This window comes from Lepeophtheirus salmonis, chromosome 13 (genome assembly GCF_016086655.4).
Source record: "Lepeophtheirus salmonis chromosome 13, UVic_Lsal_1.4, whole genome shotgun sequence".
Classification (NCBI taxonomy): domain Eukaryota; kingdom Metazoa; phylum Arthropoda; class Copepoda; order Siphonostomatoida; family Caligidae; genus Lepeophtheirus; species Lepeophtheirus salmonis.
In genome coordinates this window covers 23436305-23448363 of record NC_052143.2, presented here as the reverse complement: position 1 = coordinate 23448363, position 12059 = coordinate 23436305, and the positions used below count along the sequence as shown (strand labels likewise).

The following is a 12059-nucleotide window of genomic DNA, read 5'->3' as shown; positions in this document are numbered from 1 at the left end:
GGAAATTGTAACTATTTCTCTTATCTCATAGCTGCTGGCAGCTAATCTAATGAAACTTCATGTAAACTAAGCTGCTCTCCTCTTAAACATTCTTAAAATTATGAGTGCGACAGCGTTAATTTTCAGATTCGGCATTTCATATAAATTGAATCTATGATTATTCTACTACTAGTAGTAACCAGAATTATATCATTTCATATATATCTATCTTAAATTATATTACAAGTTAAATATAAACTTAGCTCTCTGAGTTTAATTAATTGACATTATTGATCTTATATTTTCATTGAATATTTAAATTTAGTAATAAAGTTAACAACCAACCTTTGAAGGCTGCCTAATAGAGAATTTGTAGGTTCAGAAAGGGAATTACCCCTCCCCCGATAGAGGTGGGCAGAAGTATTTACACTAGTTTTGTTTTAGACGTACATTTTTATGGAGTGTTTCTTTAATGATTGTTGTTGACTCTCTAATTGAAGCAGATGGTGGTCACATCGAGTAAAAAAATGTCCTGAAATAGCTGCTGCTAATTATTATTGTAAAAAAACTCTGCTCAATAAAGAATGATGGAACTTTAAAGTGTAGTGTAAATACTTCTGCACATCTCTGTTTATCTTACAGATGGAAATGAGTAGTTTAAATTTATAATTATATTGCTTTGGTTATTAAAATAAAAATTTACTGTCTTGTTAAAGTCAAATTATCACTTATAAATGCATTATGAAGTCAGAACATATTTTATTTGAAACATTGGGAAAGTCTGGAATAAATGGTTTATACTTAATAATAAAAATAATAATAGAATATATTCTGATTTACTTTTAGTGAAGTTATACTGTAATTTAGTTTTAATTAATCTTTATGTTTGCTTACAAAAGATGATGGTTATCACTGATAATGATTCATAAGTTAGTAAATAATTTTAGACTATCACTCCTAATTTTAATATAAGTCATCATATTAATTAAATAGTTGGCATTTATGTTTAGATTTACAAAATTATATCTTGTGAGCTATTAGAAAATAAATGTATAAAATAATTATCTTAATTTCCATATTTTTTTAGTATGGCAATATAATTGAAGTTTAACCACCTTTTAGCTATAAAACTAAACTCACCCTAGATTAAATACTCAATAAGCATTAGATATTATTCACATCTCTATATTCATATATTCTTGGATTAAAAAAAAATATACCTAAATTTAAAAACAAAACAAAAATAAATACTACAAATAAATTAATGTTTGGTTTATTATTAATAACAACTAAATATAATATTTTATTAGATAAATAACATAAATATGCAATAAAATGTTCGTATTATTACGATAAAAAAAACAAAAAACTATGGAAATATTCTTGTAGAATTCGTATTACAGTATAATCCCTTCATCTAAAATATCATATTCCGAATTGCTACAATTTCATTAATACATTAACCTCACAATGGATTTAAGTGAATAAATAATTCATAATATAAAATAAATAATTTTTTTTTCTTCAATACATTATTTAATGTTATTTTCTTTTGTATTTTTACTATTAAAAATACTAAAATTAAAATAAATTTGACACAATTAATCCATTATGGGGTCAATAAGTTAATTAGGACCTTATGAATTGTTATAAGAACATTTACGGCTAATTATCCATTTATTAATTATTTGAATAGAACTAGCTTACGCACTATCTTAATATTCTAAACTACTTCATATCAAGAAATATCTTCAATCACAATATGTCAGTGATCAAGAAAAAAATTTCTGACTATTTTTTAACAATGTTAGGAATGACGTAAAATGCGTAGATGAACAGAATAAAAACGAGCACACTGATATCGAGGGATAATTGCCATTTGTTGAAAATTCGAAATGTAGAAGCTAGAAATGCAAATTATTAATAATTTTGTCCCGTAAGAGAAAAAAACCATATTTACATAATATGCACATTAACTTTATCCGGAGGTTATCAGTTGTACTTCGTACATATAAATCTTTTGCAGGATTTTTTCAGATATTTTTTCCTGCAACGTTTGCAAGTTACACATTCTTTTATCTCCTTCTTCAAATATTTAAGTGCACATCACACCCATGCCATGAAAAACACTTTTTCTTTCTTTTTCCATGTGATAAAAACATATCAGTTTCATATTCATGTGAGAATCCCTGTTTTGGATAAAAATGAGTTGATAAGTTAATTGTACAATCAAAATAGCATGCTAAATCTGATAACAGAAAAGGGGTGGATTACTAATTAATAAAATTAAATAACTTAATGTTGAGGTATACCTTGTAATAATAAACTAGCTGATAATGTTGAAGGAGTATCCACTCCCAAATAATTAGATGACAAAGATAAAAAAAGATGAAGAATCTTTGGATAAAGTGACGGATTTAGGAGAAGAAGTGAACGTTGGAAATAAATCTTTATGTTGACAAAAATGAATATTTATTATTTCTGTATTGGATAAGTTCGTTTCATTTAGCAAAAAAAAAAAAAAAAAAGAAGTTATTTCTTTTCTTTACAAAAAAGCAGTGGAACTACATTCTTCGTAAGATATTCCATTCTTTCCTCCGATTAGTTTTTTTCTTTAGAATATAGTCTTGAGGAACCGAAAAAGGACATGTGATGAAATTATGTAGCGGAGCAAAATTTTTAAATTTTTCAGAAAAAACAACAAGCCTTTATATCATCTAATTTAATGCTGTGCCATCTTTAAGATGCTATTTGAGCTACTCTGTAGCATTATACTTAAAAACAAACAAACATTCAAAGCCAAAATTACGGGGTGCCATGAATATCATGTATGTATATACATATTTATCTTTCTTTCCAAACTTTTATATTCCGATGGAGACTCAAAAAGTTTGGTTGGGAAATTGTGTGCTTTAAAAAAAGAAAGAAGACACACATAAGCCTCTAGAGACTGGACACTCCTGTCCGGAGTAGCACACGGCCTCTCCTTCAGAAGCGCCTAGATAGAGTAGTCCAAGAGGTTCACGTCTGGAGAGGAGGGTAGCCACATGTTGAGGTCCCAAAAGTAACTATAAATATAATTTATATCTCTAAATGATTACTGCATCAAACTGTTCAATAAGAAACGCTCATAAAAATATTTTTTGATTGCATACTAAAGGTAAATTGTCATTTATTCATGTCAAAGATGATTAAAAGTGCAATTGGACTCATGGGCATTTAATAGACTAATCTTGTTTTTTCAATATTTTAGAGTGTATACTTATTTAACGTTAATAATTCAGGTTCAATGTAGAACATGACTGCCAATGAATTACAATCACATTTCATCATTCAACTAGCAGCAAATTCACTTGTCTACAATGTGTAGGTTTATTCTTATAGACATTGCATAGCTAGGCTTGTTACATGAACAAACGTACTCTTTTGCACGGATATATTGTCCACTTGGAGTTTGAATCATAGCTTTAGCTATACTATTATATGAACTTAAACTAACGAATATAAACTAGGGGGAATATTAAAAATCAATCTAAAATCTAATTTTCACGATTAAACAGAATTTATAATTAGCCCACTCTACTCTATATATTAAATGTATACTCTTTTCTCTTTCCTCCTATTTTATTATTTGTACGAGTAAAATGAAAGCCGGGAATTGAATTAAAACAATCGTGTAATACATGTTTTAATGAATTAAAAAAAAAACTTAATTAATTATTATTTTGATAATATAAAGTGAAAATATAAAAAATATTCCTTGAATTGCTTAACAAATTAATTTAAGGATTATTATGAAATTAATTTGGTATTAAATAAGTAAATAATAAACTGCAATAATATTACGGAAAGTCAAACAAAAGTTATAATTACATCAAAGATGACCTGGCATTATGTCTGGAAGGAGTATCAAACCAAAAATCAGTTGGATCTAATTTTTTAGTTTTAGAGTCTACCTATATGTAACAGACTGATAGACAAACGGAAGTCTACAAATATCTATATGTTATAACAATAGAAGAAAGATTCAAAACCCTCTCTGTTCATATAATCATGTAGGTACTAATTGATACTGAATGTTTTTCCCACACCCCTGGGCAATTTTATCATAAGGAGGAACTGAGGCAACAACAAAGTGTATGTTTCCTTTATTTACAAAAGAAAACATATACAAGGCCTCTATTTTTTAATATTAAAGCGTAGAGACCAGAGTAAGTGACGCCCAATCCCCCTAAAACCCACTATAATTACTCCACCGCATCTTTGATTTCTACGGTAGTTCTTAAGACCATAAAATAAATATGTCCTATGAAGTTACAAAATATTCTATATTATTTAAGAACTTCTATGGAAAATCCTGGGATCCTTATTAAGCACCGATATTTCTTTCAAAATTACAAAAAGTTCCCTCAAATGAAAATATCAATTATCTACTTGAAACCAGGCTCAGTTCTAGACAAAATATTTTGGGGCAGTTCCGTATCTAGAGATTAAAGTTATACTAAATTGCTTGACGCAAAAATTACTAAAAAATTGTAGTTTCTATATTATTTAAAAATAGGGTAAGTCTAATTTCGAAATAGAGAAGGAAATCTGGGTCCCAAATTACCCTTACGATCGGCACCAACTTTGAGGGTAAATAGGATTGGTGTTTATTGCTATTGATCAATGCTCAGGTGTTACTACTTCCTAGTAAGTATCAACAATGAATACTTTCTCAAAGGTAGAAAATGTCATTTTCTGTTCGTATTCAAAAACAAAAAAATGGTCATTATAAAGATATATTATAATTTGAGGCTTTGGTTTACTACACTGAAAATTGATTTCCTGAAATGCCACTTTTTATACATATAAGTATAGTTGAAAATCGTTTTTACCTCTGAAGAATGAAAAATTGAGCACAAACATAAAAATTAAGATCATTAGTAAAATGTGTCTCGATTTCAATTTTTTTTTAAATAACCAATCGAACGCTTTTGATAGTATCTATGATGTGCGAAAAGAATAAACTAAGTATAGAAATTAGAAAAGGAAAAACGGTTGACTTGTGCTTTTTGTTCTTTTTAGTCATTATTGAATCAGTCGTGTTTGTGCCAACATCTCCCTCTCAAAGAAGAATTCTCGGATTTCTTTGCTGTAAATCGATTTAAAAATGCATAATAAAATAGATGTATATGAATTTAAATATAATTATAATATTTTCCCTGCAATAATGCTATTTTAAATGTAGCATCTAAATCTCTTCTCCATAGCAGTAGTTCCTTTTCTCTCCCCAAAATCATATAAAAAGCAGCTGATATTAACAATGGTTTTAATTCAGGAATACCATATGTCTCGCTCCTACCTTTTCCTCGCACTCTTTCACAAATCCCATCTCGGATCATAAGAAATTATAAAGATATTTTATTGTAATTTTAAAAATATTTATATGTTTCATATTTTGATAAATTCACTTCATAAGAGGTTTGAATAACAATTTTTAAACCCCAGAAAAGTTTGTACAACTTAAGATTTGAATAAAGATTGAAACTAATTAAATAGCCACTTATATGTAGTGTTGTATTTGTCCTTATTTATTCGGTCCAATCCCGTATTAGGACTGTTCCTTAAGACTGTTGCTCCTTCGGACTGTCAGTACTAGAACTGATTTAAGTTGAGTGACGTCATCATAGACAGAACTATATAAGTTCTTATAACTGATATGCAGGACTGAACTGGACTGGACCGATAGTGAAGAGGACAGACTGCACTCTTCATTTCTAAATAAGAACTGATAAAACACTAGCAACATAATTGCCGTAGGTTTGGTATAAGCAAAGCTCTTCATAACTCTTTAGACTTATTAAACTTGCTTTGTATGGTGGTCACTAAGTTTTGAGTCTGGATATTGTTGTGTGCGAGTTAAAAAAAGTTTTTTTTCAATAAAGGTTTTATATATTTTAGAAGACCTTTAATGCTTTTTTTAGGTGATGGACGGAAGTCTTCGAAGCTCTTTTAAAATCACCCCTACTGTCATGACAGGATTTCTGTAAGCAGCAATTTGTCTCAATCTTAACATGGGATCATTTAAATTATTATTACACTTATAATTGATTTCACCTTTTGAATATGAAAAAATAAATCTATGCACATTTTCAAGCTGTAGAATATATCCTGTAACAGAAACGGAATGAGGTATAAATGAAGTGGTTTTCAAGTATCTAAGAAGCCACTTGAATAAGAATACGGTATTTAGCACAATTGAATTATAAAAGAACACATTTTATATTTTTAGCATTCTACTCCTAACAGTATAAATGAATGACCACATTTGTCTCAAAAATAATTAATTTGATTTAAATGACTTTCATCACCCTGAGCTATGTGTAATCTCTCAAGGTCTTCAATACTATAAAAATAGAGACACCATATTATTTCATATCTCTAAATATGTAAATAGTAGGGATATATATCTAACGTTTACATGTATTATGTATAAATTGTAGACAAAGTGTTAATTTTTATGAAAAAAGAAGTATATCATTTAGATAAGGATCGAGTTGAGTTTCATGTTTCTCAAACTCACGAATTGTAGTGATAATCTCATCGTCATATTTTTAATAATATATATATATATATGTAAATACATGCATATCTATGTACAATATACATATACTTATAATTACAATCTATCGGGGTACACTTTGTTCCCTTCAAAATGTAGACACCCAATAAATGGTCTTCCTTCCACAGCAAACTTTTGAATGAAACAGAAACGGAATAAATACAAATGAATAATTTCAAAACGTATCGTTATTATTTTTGGTGGGTTTCCACAACTAAGCTACGTGTACACGTAAACAATGCATTTGGGAATAGACACCTCGATACTATTGTTCTATCAGCACTTATGTATTCGTTCCATTCTAGTCTTATGATTGGTCCTATCAGTCCTTGGCACCGGGTTTTAAGACTGTAAGTACTAGAACTTTTAACAAAAAAAAAAAAAAAAAAAAAAAAAAATGTTGAAAATTGCATCAAGAACGGAACTTTTTAAGTTTTATATGATATGTGTGACTAAAATTGACCAGACAGAGACTGAACTGGACGAGATTGCAGTCTTCATTTACAAATATGGACTGACACTCGTTACTAATATTATGTATAAAATGATATTCTAACATTAATCCTTTTCATTCTTGGAGATGAAGGTTTTATGATTTTTTTAAAATGTTACTTTAATTTAATAGTTAGAGTTGCACTGATTAAGTATAATTAAACATTATAGTATTACATTTACTCCATCAAAGCCCATATACATAAAGTATATTTATTTCTCTAGGAATGACCGAGGCGCGAACCTACGCACATTTAGTACAAGATGATAATTTCTCCCGAGCGCGTTGTCCATGAGCTTCTTTGATTCCATTATGGCTTAAAATACTTGGATAATTTAAAATTATCCTTGTTATATATATTTTACTCTAGCAATAATTTTATAACTTAACCACACTACCATACATCAAATATGATTAAATTACTAAATATGTACATTACAATACAGTATAAATTTGAATCGAAGTAAATGTGTTAGAAATGATGGATATTGATATAATTTTGATCAGAACATATCCGTTCAAGTTTTCTAACTTTATAAGAAATTAAAACACAGCCATTTGTATTTTCAGAACAACAGAATGGAAATTTAACTTAAACATCTTATTTTTTCAATAATAAATTCTAAAAATTCCTAAACATATGAATTCTAATTCAGAACATATTACGTAAGAGTTAATTAAAAGTTGGATCTTGTATCAAAATTAAATAAATAATATTATTACTAAAGATCTCTTTTTATGTACAAAAAGGGACTTCTGATCTTATCAACACTCAAACACATTTATAAATGTACTACAAATATTCATTATGTTTTTAAACAGTCAAGCATCTTTTTGAGTTGTTCATTTACAATTCTAATTGAAAAATTTATTTGAAACCATAAAAATTATTTCTCTCTTATTAATATTAGATTAAATACGAAACAAAAAAAAATTGACTTCTTGAACCAAATCACATTCATGATAGTTATAGACTTCAAATAAGAACACACAAATAAATAGTTTTCACGTACAACGAAGGACGTATTGACTTGCGAACTCCAAACACAACGGCGTACCTTTTATCACTTTGTTGTTTCGTCACTATTAAAAAGGTGTCTCACTCTTTAGGTACAAATCCCCGAACTAATGTAAAAAAACTTCACTTCCTTCACTCTCAAAGTGGGGTAAAAAAATAGTTGAATTGAATTTGAGTCTATTAAGATACTTCTCTAAAGAAATCAGTCAGAAAAAAAAATAATTCTGAAGCACACCCTCTGTTCTGAGGAAAGTGATCCAAAGTGCTTGACTACTTCTTAACAACTGACGATATTTAAAATTTGAATATTTATTTTTTTAATTTCATTTCATTTTCTACAAATTATATTTTTTTACCAGTTATTTCGTATAAATTATGTTCATTGAATTATAACAGAAATTTAAGATTACTTAATTGTAAGGAGATCAGATTTATATACATATAGGACTTGCTCATTTTTTATTGTATACCCCATACCCATAGGCATATATATAGGTATTTACAATTCAAAGCTCCATGAGGAGTCATCTGTATGAAACAACAATTAATAACATGTAAAATATACCCGAATATAATAATAGTATTAGTACATCATACAATATTTTTATCCAATGAATCGAACTCGTACCTATTTTTGTTGATATTCTTATTCAACTCCCATATTTTTTCTTCAATTCTTCTATAACTATTTGAGTTACAACAACTTATTCTTCCTTCTCAACTGTTATTCCACAGATTCTTCATTAGTGAACCTCCTTTAAAATAACTTATTTACTACAAGATTTTATTGTCAAATATATAAGGTTGCCTTCACTGATCTAGGGACAATAATCTCTACAATAAACTGCTAAAACAACGCCTTTAGTCACTCTAATTTGGTAATAGCTCTATGGAATATATCCTTGCATACGTTCCAAAATAGTTTTAAACAGTCACCCTTTATAGAGTCTTATACTTCATATTATATTAAAGTAATAATGTGCACGTTAACAATGTGTTTGGGAATAGACACCTCGCTTCTAAGTACTATGTATAAAATTATCTTTAAAGCTGAATCATTTTCATTCTTAAAAAGAAAGGTTTAATAGTTTAAAATAATTCTTGTTTTCAGGAGTAAAAATGACAAAAAAATATAGATTTGTAAACACGGTAGTAACTAATAATTGCACTCTAGAACCACGGAGCTCAATGGACAACGCACTTGAGAGAAATTATTCTCTTGAACTTAATGTGTGTAAGTTCGTACATGAATATTAAAAAAAATATCCTACTTACACAGTTTGATTTATGTTTAGCAGCAATTTCACACCCGGTACTTAAAGAGTTTTAAATGACAGAGCCTCTTCAATTTGAGGTTTCAATTTTTATTATGCAGGATTCTTACAAATAAGTTGTCTATTGGTTCGTTCTAAAATTGTTTACTTTGTGGGTGGGACTGATGGTGAAACTCACATATAAATAATGTTGGATCGGTATAAAAAAACTAAAAAGACTGTAGTCCTATCAGTCCAGTTATAATAAAATTTGACCGTCTTAGGACCGGTCATTATCCGTCTTTTATGGAATATAATGATTGAAATTACGTATTTGCTACTTACTAGGTCATTTGAGTCGCTAAATTTTCTTCTAAATTCATAACTTCTTTCAATGAGACAAGATACCTGAACATAAAAATATGAGAAGTGTGATTAGAACGTATTATTATACGTTCTAGCCAGGTCTTCAGCCCCATCCCCCCTGGAAACGATCCTTGCCGCGAAGGAAAGTTAAATTAATGATGAAGAGAGCTCAGTCACACATCTATTTATTGAATAAATTTTGTTGAAATTATATTGTTAATTAATAAATTAAATCTTGTTGAAGTTTAAAGTTCAAAGTGTTCCAATTTGAAGGGACCACTCGGTATGCAAAAAAAATCATATCTTTGATCTTGGAATAAATCAAAGATCATATATGGAAGCTAATATTTTTTAGACATTATTTTAAATTGGTTTATATAATAAATAAAACTGGAGAATACACTTATCTATATGTTTTAAAAGATTTGTTGTCAAAAAAAAAAGTCAATTTTGATTGATTTTTTCAGTTTAACTTTTAATTTTCTTTTGGAATATTGAATGTAAGGTTGCGTACAAATGGTTCATAATTATACATAATTAAGTCGGTTATTTGAATAATTATAATAAGTGATTAATATTTTAGAGGTATTGAGATAAATACCAATTTAAATAGTCTTCTTATATAATGTATTTTATTAGTACTTAATATTTATTTAATCTAATCAACTGGTTATATTTAAGTTCGGAACTTTTCTCACAACCTTTTTTTTTCTTGTTTAGTAAATATTCACTAAACCCAAAAAAATCGATCAAAATTGAACTTATTTTTAGGAACAAATCTTTTAAACTAGTAATAAATTGTTTATGATGAAGTTTTAGCTATAATAAAAAACAATCGAAAAGAAAATGCAAAAAAAAAAAAAAAAAAAAAAAAGAAGAAGATTTTGAATACATATTCATATTACTTGATTTTTGAATGATTAGATACATTTGTAGAAAATGTATTAAAGATAATTAAGCAAACTTTTTTTTGTAAATTCTCAAATGTTTTTTATCAATTGCTTTTCTCTTGACGTTAAAAATATCTAAATAGTTATGAAAATATAGTTCGTCAAGTAAATGGCCTTTGTATACTACAAAATATCAAATACTTTGTATGTATGCAAATACTTATGAAAATATAGAATTATAGAACTAATAACTCATGTTATGCACTTCCGTATTTACCATCAAATTTACCTCAGGGGAGAAGGGAGTAATCAGCTCCTTTAACTTATTTTCCCACCTTCAATAGTCAAATAAAGATAAGGACTAAATATAGACGTAGATATGTGAAGAGTACCTGTTTAAGGAAGTCATTTTGTTTCAAATTGTCATTTTATTATAACACACAACTGAGGCAGGATAATAACAAAAAAATAAAAATAAATAGTACAACATAGTGTAATAGTAATTTTTAATAAATAATTGTATAACACAATAATAATTGAAAAAAAAAAAAAAATATGTAATATTTTTCAAATAATCTAATAAACATATATATATAATATGAATACATAAAAAACAACGTTTAATATTAAAGTTATACCTATTAAATTAAACATAATTAAAGTGATAATACAAAATTCTACATTTTTCTTTGAAGGTTTTTTTGTTCTTTTTTGAAAAATAAAAATAATTTTCATAACATAAAAAAGGTTTAAGACCTTTCAAGCTAATATTTGTGTTTCAGAAGAAAATTAGTGAAAGTAAATAAAAGCTGTAAAATCAAAAATGCATTATACTTAAGAATGTAATTTTTTTAAAGAAAATGTTAACACAAGGAGAATATGTGAGCGAGAAATATGGTACCCATGTCCCTATCAGCTGATTGTTAGATGATTTTTTGAAGAGAAAATGAGTTATAGCTAAATGTAGGAGAACCTTCTGCCTTTAAAATAGTATCAGTGTAGAGAAAGTATTATTTTAATTCATAAATATATATATATGTATATTTATTATACATTTTTAACACCATTTAGACCAAAGATAGGAGAGAATGTTTCCTTCAGAGAAACACGCCAACACAATAAAGACCTATTAAATAATTCTCAAAAAGGAAAAATAGAAAACACGCACCAAATATTTTTCTTTTTAAATTTCTAAAACATAGTTTTTTCATTACAAAAATTACATCCTTAGTCCTTATCCTTATATTTCAAGCTTGAGTACACTTACCATCCTCAACGAGTTGAAGCTAGTGCACCCCTTTTTATTAGGATTGTGCGTAGATGTAAACAGGAATTCAAAAGAGAAATAATTATGAGTAATGTCTCTTTTAGTTTATTAACCAATCAAAAACAATAAAATATAAAACGAAATGTGTATTTTTGAAACAAAAAAAGACTACTTTGAAAAATATGAGTC

General features: G+C 27.7%; 1 long non-coding RNA gene across 1 annotated transcript; it reads right to left on the bottom strand.

Annotated features, from left to right (window-relative positions):
• Nucleotides 1–1263: 1263 nt before the first annotated feature.
• On the bottom strand, nt 1264–2426 carry LOC139907075 (uncharacterized). Its single transcript, XR_011783392.1, has 3 exons — nt 2292–2426; nt 1940–2168; nt 1264–1883 (listed from the first exon to the last, which is right to left on the bottom strand). It is a non-coding gene; the product is annotated as an uncharacterized lncRNA (long non-coding RNA).
• Nucleotides 2427–12059: the final 9633 nt, after the last annotated feature.